Genomic DNA, 14,748 nt, shown 5'->3' on the forward strand with positions numbered 1-14,748 from the left:
GGGGTCACCCCACCCCCTCTTGTTTGAAAACTTGTAAACGGTCCAGATCCCCACCCCTAAACCATATATATTCTTGTATGGGACAATGAAACAAATCACATGTAATTAGATGGAAGTTCCTGGGGGTCACCCCCACCCCGTTCAATTTGAGAATGTTCTATTATCTTGTAAACAGTCCAGATCCCCACCCCTAAACCATATATATTCTTGTAGGGGACAATAAAACAAATCAAATGAAATAAATGGGAAGTCCCTAGGGGGTCACCCCACCCCCTCTTGTTTAAAAACTTGTAAACGGTCCAGATCCCCACCCCTAAACCATATATATTCTTGTATGGGACAATAAAACAAATCAAATGAAATAAAAGGGAAGTCCCTAGGGAGTCACCCCAACCCCTCTTGTTTGAAAACTTGTAAACGGTCCAGATCCCCACCAGTAAACCATATATATTCTTGTATGGGACAATGAAACAAATCACATGTAATTAGATGGAAGTTCCTGGGGGTCACCCCCACCCCGTTCAATTTGAGAATGTTCTATTATCTTGTAAACAGTCCAGATCTCCACCCCTAAACCATATATTTTCTTGTAGGGGACAATAAAACAAATCAAATGAAATGTAGGTAAAGTCCCTGGGGGTCACCACCACCCCCTCCTGTTTGAAAACTTGTAAATGGTGGAGATCCCTACTCGTAAGCCATATATATTCTTGTATGGGACAAAAAATCAAATCAAATGAACATGAGACCATATGAATGGGGAGTTATCGGTGCTTTGTTTGGGAGACTTCGTAACAGCATCCTGTTACAATTACTTCTTGTTTTTATTATTCTTCTTCTTCCTCTTCTTCCTCTTCTTCTTCCGCCACTTTAAAAATGAACTTGTCCGCAGCATTTCTCCAAAATTACTTGTCAGATTTACTTAGGGTTTCATAAAATGTTAGACTAATATGTCTAGGTGAGCCATCAATCGTTCCTTTGTGCATTGGGGTCTATTAAGGGGTATTTTGGGGGGCAGAAAAAAGGGAGGGGTTTACTATAGAACCCTATGGGATTTTATTTTCTAAAATTTTCAAATGAATATAACTTGAAAACTGTAAGTGATAGATACATGCAGTCTTCAGAAATGATTAAAGGACAATAAAACAAATCACATGAAATATAGTGGAGTCCCTGGGGGTCATCCCTACCCCCTTCAATTCGAGAATATGCTTTTAACTTGTAAACGGTCCAGATCCCCACCCCTAAACCATATATATTCTTGTATGGGACAATAAAACTAATCAAATGAAATTAGATAAAAGTTCCTGGGGGTCACCCCCACCCCGTTCAATTTGAGAATGTACTATTATCTTGTAAACGGTTCAGATTCCCAACCCTAAACCATATATATTCTTGAAAAGGACGATAAAACAAATCAAATTAAATTAAATGGAAGTCCCTGGGGGTCATCCCCATCCCGTTCAATTTTAGAATGTGCTATTATCTTGTAAACGGTCCAGATCCCCACCCCTAAACCATATATACTCTTGTAGGGGACAATAAAAATAATCAAATGAAATTAAATGGAAGTTCCTGGGGGTCACCCCCACCCCGTTCAATTTGAGAATGTACTATTATCTTGTAAATGGTCCAGATCCCCACCCCTAAACCATATATTGTCTTGTAGGGGACAATAAAACAAATGAAATGAAATAAAAGGAAAGTCCCTAGGGGGTCACCCCACCCCCTCTTGTTTGAAAACTTATAAACGGTCAACATCCCCACCCTTAAACTATATATATTCTTGTAATGGACAATACAACTAATCAAATGAAATTAAATGGAAGTTCCTGGGGGTCACCCGCACCCCGTTCAATTTGAGAATGTACTATTATCTTGTAAATGGTCCAGATCCCAACCCCTAAACCATATATATTCTTGTAGGGGACAATAAAACAAATGAAATGAAATAAAAGTAAAGTCCTTAGGGGTCAGCCCACCCCCTCTTGTTTGAAAACTTGTAAACGGTCAACATCCCCACCCCTAAACAAGGTGCAACGTACAACAAACGTATTATAAGTGAATAGGTAACGAATAGGTAACGCACAAATATCTATACTATTAAACGAGAAGACCTCATTTTTGGTGTCGCTTCTCTTCTTTCCACAATAAATTAATCAACACGACTCTGTGTCCTATATGTACAGTGCATAGTCGCATTTGTCATCCATTCATATGATTATTCAGATTGAGTTATTTTGGGAGAAAAACGAGAAAAAAGGCATCCGGATATTGTCCCGTCATTGGACGAAATTTTAAGTCAGATTATACTTCCGGTTTGCGTTTTTCTGTATACTTTGAACAAACAAATAGTACGAATAAAGTATATTTTAATTCTGTTCAGAGTTTATTAAATGGAGAGGGTCTGTATACTATGTCAATTGACCACCATGGATCGATTACTAAACTAAGAATTGAAAGTAAATACACTTTACTTTATTTATATAGTAATATCAAGGACGTATAACTAACATACGTCATTGGTAATATACAGATAAGCGCTAAAATTATTCATGTGAACTTTTGATACCTTTTCTGAAATTCTCCATTCATTAAATATTTTACAAAATTCATTGATTACAAAAAAAAGATGTGGTATGATTGCCATGTTGAGACAACTCTCCACAAGAGACCAAAATGACACAGAAATTAACGACTATAGGTCACCGTACGGCCTTCAACAACGAGCAAACCCCATACCGCATACTCAGCTTTAAAAGGCCCCGAAATGACGATGTAAAAAAATTCAAACGAGAAAACTAGCGGCCTTATTTATGTACAAAAAAGGAACGAAAAACAAATATGTAACACACAAACAAACGACAACCACTGAACTACAGGCTCCTTACTTAAATGTTCATTACATACTAAATGTATGTTCATATTGAAATTGATAGAAAACCAAAATTTGGGAATTTTGGAAATGAAGGAGGAGGTATAAAACTTCTAACAACACTTTACATACTTTTAACTCCGCTCTGAATGCCCGCGATTTCGCGGGTGTGTTCTAGTTTCTTTTTAAAGTGCAACGCATTACACACGTTTTAAAAGCGAATAAGGAACGAATAAGTAACAGGGTATCAGTCGAGCGCTGAAACGGGTACATATGTTCGATTAAGGTTATTTCACCTCTAAGAACCGACAGTTACCACCAGAGACACACAAATATTTCTTTTTAAAGTGCAACGCATTACACACGTTTTAAAAGCGAATAAGGAACGAATAAGTAACAGGGTATCAGTCGAGCGCTGAAACGGGTACATATGTTCTATTAGGGTTATTTCACCTCTAAAAACCGACAGTTACCACCAAAGACACAAACATATTTCTTTTTTTAAAGTGCAACGCATAACACACGTTTTATTTTTTAATTTAAACATATTTATGTATAGTGGATTGGGAAACAAGTTTTGCAACTTATATGTACCCCTTTCCACTTTTCGGGTGCGAGTGCTGCCTTGTAGCGGCATCAGCCTACTCTTTTTCGAAATCTACAAGGGTGTCTTCAACGTGCAAGAGATATGGCTCTCTCTTAACACGGGTCAGCCATTTATCGTCCCCTTCCGACGGGCTATCATCGTTTCCTGAAGACCATAGTCGCAAATGGTGTCATGGGAGAGCCGAAAATTGAGTTCCTGAAATTTTCATCCCGAACGGGAATCGAACCAGGAACCATTGTGTTAGTAGTCCGATGCACTAACCGCTACAACACGTTTTATAAGCGAATAAGAAACGAATAAGTAACAGGGTATCAATGTTGCGCTGAAACGGGTACATATGCGCTAATAGGGTTTTTTCACTTCAGAGAACACACAATTACCGCCAGAGACATAAAAGCAATAGATAATCGATTTATTCCAAGGTTCAACGTATACCACGCGTATTAAAAAAAATAAAAGAAAAAAGTTTTTGCTGCCTTCATAGACTTAAAAAAGGCATTTGATACTGTATGGCGACTAGGCTTATTTTCTAAACTCATAAAACATAATATCCCCCAAAAAATGTTTAATGTTATTTATTCAATGTATACTGATACAGTAAGTAGAATAAAATTCTCTAATGGGTTGAGTCCTCCATTCCTATCAGAAAGGGGTGTTAAACAAGGTGACGTATTGAGTCCCCTTCTTTTTAACTATTTTATAAATGATCTAGTAGGTAATCTTGATAACAAACATACGGATCCAGTTGCTATTGGGGATACCTCTTTGAACATTCTTTTATATGCAGATGATATTGTTTTACTATCTGAAAGCAAAGAGGGTCTACAAAAATCTCTTGATATTTTACATGAATATTGTTCAACATGGAAACTACAAGTTAATACTGATAAATCAAAAATTATGATATTTAATTCTAATGGCAAGACATTGTTAAACCATTTTACTTATGATAATGCATATCTTGAAACAGTAACAAATTATTGTTACTTGGGTATTGTTTTAAAGTATAATGGCAATTTTTGCCTTGCTGTGAATACTCTAATGGAAAAAGCCAGGAAGGCATACTATAAAATAAAGAAAACTATAGGTCTCAACAACCCATGTAGACTTCTTGAAAAATTGTTTGATTGTTTAGTTACTCCCATTCTTACATATTGTAGTGAAATTTGGGGGGTGGATTCACATTTTAAAGACTCTGATCCATTTGAAAAACTTCATGTTAAATTTATCAAAGACATATTAGGGGTTCACTGTAAGGCATCTAATGATGGATGTCGAGCTGAACTTAATAGAATTCCCTTGAAAAATAAAATATTATATTCAATATTCAACTACCTGAACCATATAGTTTCTTCGGAAAATTCTTTGGCATATGATATATTCACTAAATCTGTAGATTCAAACCCTTGGGTCATAAAGGTCAAGAGTCTTTTGAATGAACTTGGAATGTCTTATATCATCAATAACTTTAATTATGTTAAAGGTAATTTAAATTCTATTAAACAAAGAATTAATGACCAATGTTTGCAAGTTCAAAATGCAAATATATTTGAATCCAAAAAGTTAGACTTTTTCAAAAGTGTCTACATAATGGGCAGAAGACCACCCTATGTTGATATATTAAAAAACAGAAGTGACAGAGCTGCAATATGTAAGATCCGTATAAGCGCTCATACACTGATGATTGAAAGAGGGAGACATCTAAATATTCCCAGAAATGAGAGATATTGCTCTGTATGTAATTCTGGTCAAATTGAAAATGAAAAACATTTTCTTTTACATTGTGAAAAATACTCAACTAAGAGGGACATATTTTACCATAAAGTTTCAAATATAATCGTTGATCCTACAAAATTTCAAAAACATGAAAATAATATAATCTTTTTATTAAATAATAATTCATACACAATCCTAAAATTAACTTCCTCTTTCATCTCAGACAGTTTGAACCTGCGTAAAGCAGAACAAACTCTATAAAATTGCTAATAATCATTGTTCATAATATTACATATTAATATTGTCATTATTTTCAATACTTAATATGTTTGACCAACTATGTAATTGATATATTTTTTTTTAATCATTTACTGTTGATGATATTGATATCGTTCGATGATATTGTTCTAAATATGCCTATTGATATTCTATGCATTATTACTATTTGTATACCAGTTGTATGGGCCATTGCCAATTATTGTAATTGTGTTTGTGCCAATAAAATATTTGTATTTGTATTTGTATTTGTATTTGTATTAAAAGCGAATAAGGAACGAATAAGTAACAGGGTATCAGTCGAGCGCTGAAACGGGTACATATGTTCTATTAGGGTTATTTCACCTCTAAGAACCGACAGTTACCACCAGAGACACAAACATATTTCTTTTTAAAGTGCAACGCATAACACACGTTTTAAAAGCGAATAAGGAACGAATAAGTAACAGGGTATCAGTGTAGCGGTGAAATGGGTACATATGCGCTAATAGGTTTTTTCAACTCAGAGAACACATAATTACCACCAGAGACATGAAAGCAATCGATAATCGTTTTATTTCAAGGTGCAACGTATACCACGCGTATTGAAAGCGGTTAAGGAACGAATTAGTTACAGGGTATAAACCGAGCGCTGGAACGGGTACATACACGCTAATAGGGTTATTTCATCTCCAAGAACACATAGTTACCGCCAGAGACAAGAACACAATTGAAAATCATTTTCTAAAATGTTCATTTTTATACAAGCGCTCACCTCTTAAAACCAAGAACCAGATCTTCAAACATACGAATATAAAACATTTAAAAGGTAGAACGTATAAAAATCAAATAATAAACAAATAAGTATCTAACATAAAGCAACAGGATCGGTTGAGCACAAACACATATAAATAGGTCATAAGAAGGTCATTTTACCTCAACAAATTTAGATCTATAACAAGAGATAAGAATATAAACAAGAGTGCACACGCTGAAATATCTCGCCTTCTTTACTAATCATTGATATTATGTTGATAGTCTTAAGTATAAAGCTTTATAACAACTGTCACATAACTTAACATTAACCAAGATAACATAAACCAAATTGAATGAACCATGAAAATGAGGTCAAGGTCAGATGAAACATGCCGGTCAGACATGTAGAGCTAACAATGCTTTCATACAACAAATATAGTTGACCTCTTACTTATAGTTTAAGAAAAAAAGACCAAACACAAAAACTTAACACTGAGCAATGAACCGTGAAAATGAGGTCGAGGTCAAATAAAACCTGCGCGACTGACATACAGATCATATGATATTTCCATACACCAAATATAGTTGACTTATAGCATATAGAATAAGATAAAAAGACCAAAACTCAAAAACTTAACTTTGACCACTAAACCATGAAAATGAGGTCAAGGTCAGATGACATCTGCACGCTAGACTTGTACACCTTACAATCATTCCATACAACAAATATAGTAGATCTATTATGTAAAGTATGAGAAAAAGAGACCAAAACACAAAAACTTAACTATAACCACTGAACCGTGAAAACAAAGGTCAAGGTCAGATGACACCTGCCAGTTGGACATGGACACCTTACAGTCCTTCCATACACCAAATATACTTGCCCTATTGCTTATAGTATCTGAGATATGGACTTGACCACCAAAACCTAACCTTGTTCACTGATCCATGAAATGAGGTCGAGGTTAAGTGAAAACTGTCTGACGGGCATGGGGACCTAACAAGGTACGCACATACCAAATATAATTATCCTATTACTTAAAATAAGACAGAATTCAACATTACAAAAAATCTTAACTTTATTTTCAAGTGGTCACTGAACCATGAAAATGAGGTCAAGGACATTTGACATGTGACTGACAGAAACTTCTTAACATGAGGCATCCATATACAAAGTATGAAGCATCCAGTTCTTCCACCTTCTAAAATATAAAGTTTTTAAAAAGTTAGCTAACACCGCCGCCGCCGAATCACTATCCCTATGTCGAGCTTTCTGCAACAAAAGTTGCAGGCTCGACAAAAATTAAAAAGGGTGAGGATATCAAAAATTAAATAAGTAACGAATAGGTAACGAATAGGGAATAGAGAATAAATAACGAATAGGTAACGCATAGGGAATAGGGAATAAGTAACGAATAGGTAACAAATAGGGAATAGGGAATAAGTTACGAATAGGTAACGCATAGGGAATAGGGAATAAGTAACGAATAGGTAACAAATAAGTAACAGGGTATTAACCGAGCGCTGGAACGGGTAGATGCAGGCTAATAGGGTCATTTTATCTCTAAACACAATGTTACCACCAGAGACATGGACACAATTGAAAATCCTTTTCTAAAAGGTGTAACGTACAACAAACGTATTATAAGTGAATAGGTAACGGATAGGTAACGAATAGGTAACAGGGTATTAACCGAGCGCTGGAACGGGTACATGCGCTCTAATAGGGTCATTTCGTCTTTAAGAACATTTTGTTACCACCAGAGACATGAACACAATTAAAAAACGATTTATTTCAAGGTGCAACGTATACTTACCCCGCGCATTAAAAGCGAATAAGGAACGAATAAGTAACAGGGTATTAACCGAGCGCTGGAACGGGTACATGCACGCTAATAGGGTCATTTCATCTCTAATTACACTTTGTTACCACCAGAGACATGAACACAATTGAAAACCCTTTTCTAAAAGGTGCAACATACAACAAACGTATTATAAGTGAATAGGTAACGAATAGGTAACGAATAGGTAACAGGGTATTAACCGAGCGCTGGAACGGGTACATGCGCTCTAATAGGGTCATTTCGTCTTTAAAAACATATTGTTACCACCAGAGACATGAACACAATTAAAAAACGATTTATTTCAAGGTGCAACGTATACTTACCCCGCGCATTAAAAGCGAATAAGGAACGAATAAGTAACAGGGTATTATCCGCGCGCTGGAACGGGTACATGCACGCTAATAGAGCCATTTTATCTCTGAGAAGACATTGTTACCACTAGAGACATGGACACAATTGAAAATCCTTTTCTAAAAGGTGCAACGTTCAACAAACGTATAATAAGTGAATAGGTAACGAATAGGTAACGAATAGGTAACGAATAGGTAACAGGGTATTAACCGAGCTCTGGAACAGGTACATGCGCTCTAATAGGGTCATTTCTTTTCTAAGAACACATTGTTACCACCAGAGACATGAACACAATTAAAAAACGATTTATTTCAAGGTGCAACGTATACTTACCCCGCGCATTAAAAGCGAATAAGGAACGAATAAGTAACAGGGTATTATCCGTGCGCTGGAACGGGTACATGCACGCTAATAGAGTCATTTCATCTCTGAGAAGACATTGTTACCACTAGAGACATGGACACAATTGAAAATCCTTTTCTAAAAGGTGCAACGTACAACAAACGTATTATAAGTGAATAGGTAACGAATAGGTAACAGGGTATTAACCGAGCTCTGGAACAGGTACATGCGCTCTAATAGGGTCATTTCTTTTCTAAGAACACATTGTTACCACCAGAGACATGAACACAATTAAAAAACGATTTATTTCAAGGTGCAACGTATACTTACCCCGCGCATTAAAAGCGAATAAGGAACGAATAAGTAACAGGGTATTATCCGTGCGCTGGAACGGGTACATGCACGCTAATAGAGTCATTTCATCTCTGAGAAGACATTGTTACCACTAGAGACATGGACACAATTGAAAATCCTTTTCTAAAAGGTGCAACGTACAACAAACGTATTATAAGTGAATAGGTAACGAATAGGTAACAGGGTATTAACCGAGCGCTGGAACGAGTACATGCGCGCTAGTAGGGTAATTTCATTTCTAATTACACATTGTTACCACCAGAGACATGAACACAAGTGAAAATCCTTTTCTTAAAGGTGCAACGTACAACAAACGTATTTAAAGCGAATAAGTAACGAATAGGTAACGAATAGGTAACAGGGTATTAACCGAGCGCTGGAACGGCTACATATGTGCTAATAGGGTCATTTTATCTCTAAGAACACATTGTTACCACCAGTGACATGAACACAATTGAAAATCCTTTTCTAAAAGGTGCAACGTACAACAAACGTATTATAAGTGAATAGGTAACGAATAGGTAACGAATAGGTAACAGGGTATTAACCGAGAGCTGGAACGGGTACATGCGCGGTAATAGGGTCATTTCATCTCTAAGAACACATTGTTACCACTAGAGACATGGACACAATTGAAAATCCTTTTCTAAAAGGTGCAACGTACAACAAACGTATTATAAGTGAATAGGTAACGAATAGGTAACGAATAGGTAACAGGGTATTAACCGAGCACTGGAACGGGTACACGCGCGATAAAAGGGTCATTTCATCTCTAAGAAGACATTGTTACCTTCAGAGACAAAAACACAATTAAAAAACGATTTATTTCAAGGTGCAACGTATACCCTGCGCATTAAAAGCGAATAAAGAACGAATAAGTCACCGGGTATTATGCGAGCGCTGGAACGGGTAATATGCGCTTATAGGGGTATTTTATCTATAAGAACACATTATTACCACAAGAGATATGAACACAATTGAAAATTCTTTTCTAAAAGGTGCAACGTACAACAAACGTATTAAAAGCGAATAAGTAACGAATATTTAACAGGCTATTATCCGAGTGCTGGAACGGGTACATATGCGCTAATAGGGTCATTTCATCTCTAAAAACACATTGTTACCACCAGAGACATGAACACAATTGAAAATCCTTTTCTAAAAGGTGCAACGTACAACAAATGTATTATAAGTGAATAGGTAACGAATAGGTAACAGGGTATTTACCGAGCGCTGGAACGGGTACATGCATATTAATAGGGTCATTTTATCTCTAAGAACACATTGTTACCACCAGAGACACGAACACAATTAAAAAACGATTTATTTCAAGGTGCAACGTATACCCTGCGCGTTAAAATCGAATAAGGAACAAATAAGTAACCGGGTATTATCCGAGCGCTGGAACGGGTAATATGCGCTAATAGGGGTATTTTATCTATAAGAACACATTATTACCATAAGAGATATGAACACAATTGAAAATCCGTTTCTTAAAGGTGCAACGTACAACAAACGTATTAAAAGCGAATAAGTAACGAATAGGTAACAGGGTATTAACCGAGCGCTGGAACGGGTACATGCACGCTAATAGGGTCATTTCATCTCTAATTACACATTGTTACCACCAGAGACATGAACACAAGTGAAAATTCTTTTCTAAAAGGTGCAACGTACAACAAACGTATTAACAGTGAATAGGTAACGAATAAGTAACGAATAGGTAACAGGGTATTAACCGAGCGCTGGAACGGGTACACGCGCGCTAATAGGGTCATTTCATCTCTAAGAACACATTGTTACCACCAGAGACACGAACACAATTAAAAAACGATTTATTTCAAGGTGCAGCGTATACCCTGCGCATTAAAAGCGAATAAGGAACGAATAAGTAACCGGGTATTATGCGCTAATAGGGGTATTTCATCTCTAAAACACATTATTACCACAAGAGATATGAACACTATTGAAAATCCGTTTCTTAAAGGTGCAACGTACAACAAACGTATGTATTAAAAGCGAATAAGTAACGAAAAGGTAACAAATAGGTAACAGGGTATTAACCGAGCGCTGGAACGGGTACATGCACGCTAATAGGGTCATTTCATCTCTAATTACACATTGTTACCACCAGAGACATGAACACAAGTGAAAATCGTTTTCTAAAAGGTACAACGTACAACAAACGTATGATAAGTGAATAGGTAACGAATAGGTAACGAATAGGTAACAGGGTATTAACCGAGCTCTGGAACGGGTACATGCGCTCTAATAGGGTCATTTCTTCTCTAAGAACACATTGTTACCCCAAGAGACATGAACACAATTAAAAAACGATTTATTTCAAGGTGCAACGTATACTTACCCCGCGCATTAAAAGCGAATAAGGAACGAATAAGTAACAGGGTATTATCCGAGCGCTGGAACGGGTACATACGCGCTAATAGGGATATTTCATCTATAAGAACACATTATTACCACCAGAGATATGAACACAATTGAAAATCCTTATCTAAAAGGTGCAACGTACAACAAACGTATTAAAAGCGAATAAGTAACGAATATTTAGCAGGGTATTATCCGAGCGCTGGAACGGGTACATATGCGCTTATAGAGTTATATCACCTTTTATGGCTTACTGGTGGGGATTTCCACCATTTACAAGTATTCAAACAGGAAGGGGTGGTGGTGACCCCCAGGGACTTTACCTACATTTCATTTTATTTGTTTTATTGTCCCCTACAAGAATATATATGGTTTAGGGGTGGGGATGTTGACCGTTTACAAGTTTTCAAACAAGAGGGGGTGGGATGACCCCTCAGGACTTCCCTTTTATCTCATTTTATTTGTTTTATTGTCCCCTACAAGAACATATATGGTTTAGGGGTGGGGATCTGGACCATTTACAAGATAATAGTACATTCTCAAATTGAACGGGGTGGGGGTGACCCAAGGAACTTCCATTTAATTTCATTTGATTAGTTTTATTGTCTCTTACAAGAATATATATATAGTTTAGGGGTGGGGATGTTGACCGTTTACAAGTTTTCAAACAAGAGGGGGTGGTCTGACCCCCTAGGGACTTTCCTTTTATTTCATTTCATTTGTTTTATTGTCCCCTACAAGAATATATATGGTTTAGGGGTGGGGATCTGGACCATTTACAAGATGATAGTATATTCTCAAATTGAACGGGGTTGGGGTGACTCCCAGGAACTTCCATTTAATTTCATTTGATTAGTTTTATTGTCCCTTACAAGAATATATATAGTTTAGGGGTGGGGATGTTGACCGTTTATAAGTTTTCAAACAAGAGGGGATGGGATGACCCCCTAGGGACTTTCTTTTTATTTCATTTCATTTGTTTTATTGTCCCCTACAAGAAAATAAATGGTTTAGGGGTGGGGATCTGGACCATTTACAAGATAATAGTACATTCTCAAATTGAACGGGGTGGGGGTGACCCCCGGGAACTTCCATTTAATTTCATTTGATTAGATTTATTGTCCCCTACAAGAATATATATGGTTTAGGGGTGGGGATCTGGACCGTTTACAAGATAATAGCACATTCTAAAATTGAAGGGGGTAGGGATGACCCCCCAGGGACTCCCCTATATTTCATGTGATTTGTTTTATTGTCCTTTAATCATTTCTGAAGACTGCATGTATCTATCACTTACAGTTTTCAAGTTATATTCATTTGAAAATTTTAGAAAATAAAATCCCGTAGGGTTCTATAGTAAACCCCTCCCTTCTTTCTGCCCCCCAAAAATACCCCTAAATAGACCCCAATGCACAAATGAGCGATTGATGGCTCACCTAGACATATTAGTCTAACATTTTATGAAACCCTAAGTAAATCTGACAAGTAGTTTTGGAGAAATGCTGCGGACAAGTTCATTTTTAAAGTGGCGGAAGAAGAAGAGGAAGAAGAGGAAGAAGAAGAATGATAATTAATTAAAAAGGGGGAAGGATATTAAAACTCGAATAAGTAACGAATAGGTAACGATAGGGAATAGGGAATAAGTAACGAATAGGTAACGAATAGGGAATAGGGAATAGGTAACGAATAGGTAACGAATATGGAATAGGGAATAGGTAACGAATAGGTAACGAATAGGTAACGAATAGGGAATAGGGAATAGGTAACGAATAGGTAACGAATAGGGAATAGGGAATAGGTAACGAATAGGTAACGAATAGGGAATAGGGAATAGGTAACGAATAGGGAATAGGGAATAGGTAACGAATAGGTTACGAATAGGGAATAGGGAATAGGTAACGAATAGGGAATAGGTAATAGGTAACCAACTTGACGTCCATCAAATTGTTTACTGCTGTTGATTTTTGTCCCTTACTGATTTGGTCTTTCACATGTAACCTTACTGAATTTTGTTTCTTATCAATTTCACCACGGACAATGGGATTGATTTCCGCAAACCAGACATCCGCAACCTTCCTGGAGTGTTTGTGTTTTGTGTAAACATCAGTTTGTTGTATATGCCACTGATTTATTTCGTGCACATGCAAAATATCAAACCCTCATATTTATAACATTATCGAGAATTTCACTACTGTCCAATTTTTGTGTCAACAATTTGAACTACTGGACACTATGGAACAATTTTTCCACATAATTTAATTTACACGATTATCGTTTGGGATACCATGGCCCTCGTCATATCTGCACATTATAGAACACAATTAGTTGTATTCATTTTGTTACATTATAATCCTCCTGAAACCCTTATTACAAGTGATGGACAGTTTTACACAATCGCAACCTTATAGTGCAATTGTGCAACTCTTATTTTGTTTGTGATCAGAACTTTTTTTTAATGTTTCCTTTACCAAAGCATGAACTTTGCAATTACTTTATTTTAGGGTACACAACTTGTATCCGAAACTCCTACTCCTAATACCCTGTTTACAATTAATTGAAACTTATCTCAAGATTGGATGTGATTTCAATGTTGTTTTGGTTTTGCCTTCTCTTATCGAAAAATAAGCCCTGCGGCGAACATTTGCCGCAAGTTTGCAGCAAACATTGCCGCAAGCTTGCAGCAAACGTTTGCTGCAAACTTGCCGCAACTATTTTACCATGCAAATGAAGTTTGCGGCAAGCTTGCTGCAAAAATAATTATGCAAATTAGATTTGCCGCAAGCTTGCGGCAATTGTTTGTTGCAAACTTGCAGGAACTACACATATTACCAATGTCATTATGTGTAAGACACATTCAACGTATCTCTTTCAAATTACATAGCAACATTTTTAAAAAGTCAATTCCTTTTTTAATACAAACAGTCACTGAAAGAATTCTTGCAAACTCGTGAAATTCAAGGAAATACATACATGCATTTGAGTTTTATCTTACCTCCTATACATTTCTAGGAATATGATTGGTTAAAAGCGTCCTCATGGAAACTGTGTATAGTTAATATTAGGTTAGTTGGGAGGCGGGCTTTATTTCATACACGGTTAGTAGTGGAGTTAACGTTGCGTCCCTTTATATTCCATATAAAGTAATAAGGAGGCGGGGCTTATTTCATACACGGTTAGTAGTGAAGTTGCGTCCCTTTATATTCCATATAGGGAAATGAGGAGGCGGGGCTTATTTCATAAACGGTTAGTAGTGGTGTTACGTC

Source organism: Mytilus galloprovincialis, chromosome 14 (assembly GCF_965363235.1).
Source record: "Mytilus galloprovincialis chromosome 14, xbMytGall1.hap1.1, whole genome shotgun sequence".
In the NCBI taxonomy this organism is placed as follows: domain Eukaryota; kingdom Metazoa; phylum Mollusca; class Bivalvia; order Mytilida; family Mytilidae; genus Mytilus; species Mytilus galloprovincialis.